The following is a 389-nucleotide window of genomic DNA, read 5'->3' as shown; positions in this document are numbered from 1 at the left end:
TTGCTCATGGGGCTCAATCAGTCTTATAAAACGGTGAGATCTAACATATTGATGATGTCTCCATTACCTAATGTGAGGCAAGCCTATTCATTACTTGTACAAGAAGAGATGCAGCGTCAGGTAACTTTCGAACCTACTGAGAAAATCTCGATTGCATCAGCCGTGCAAAAGAAAACAATATATTCAAAATTCGCCAAGGACAAATTGTGTGAACACTGCAATAAAAGTGGTCATACAATTAATGAGTGTCGAATTCTTAAGTTTCACTGTAAGTTTTGTGATAGAAGGGGCCATACAGAAGATCGGTGTCGACAGAAAAATAATTCTGGAAGGACAAGACAAGACAATCAACACAATAACCGTGGATATCGATCATCTGCAAATATGGC

Source organism: Cucurbita moschata, unplaced genomic scaffold (assembly GCF_002738365.1).
Source record: "Cucurbita moschata cultivar Rifu unplaced genomic scaffold, Cmos_1.0 Cmo_Scf00001, whole genome shotgun sequence".
NCBI lineage: Eukaryota > Viridiplantae > Streptophyta > Magnoliopsida > Cucurbitales > Cucurbitaceae > Cucurbita > Cucurbita moschata.
The sequence above is the reverse complement of the archived record's forward strand: the minus strand, read 5'-3'. Positions refer to the sequence as shown.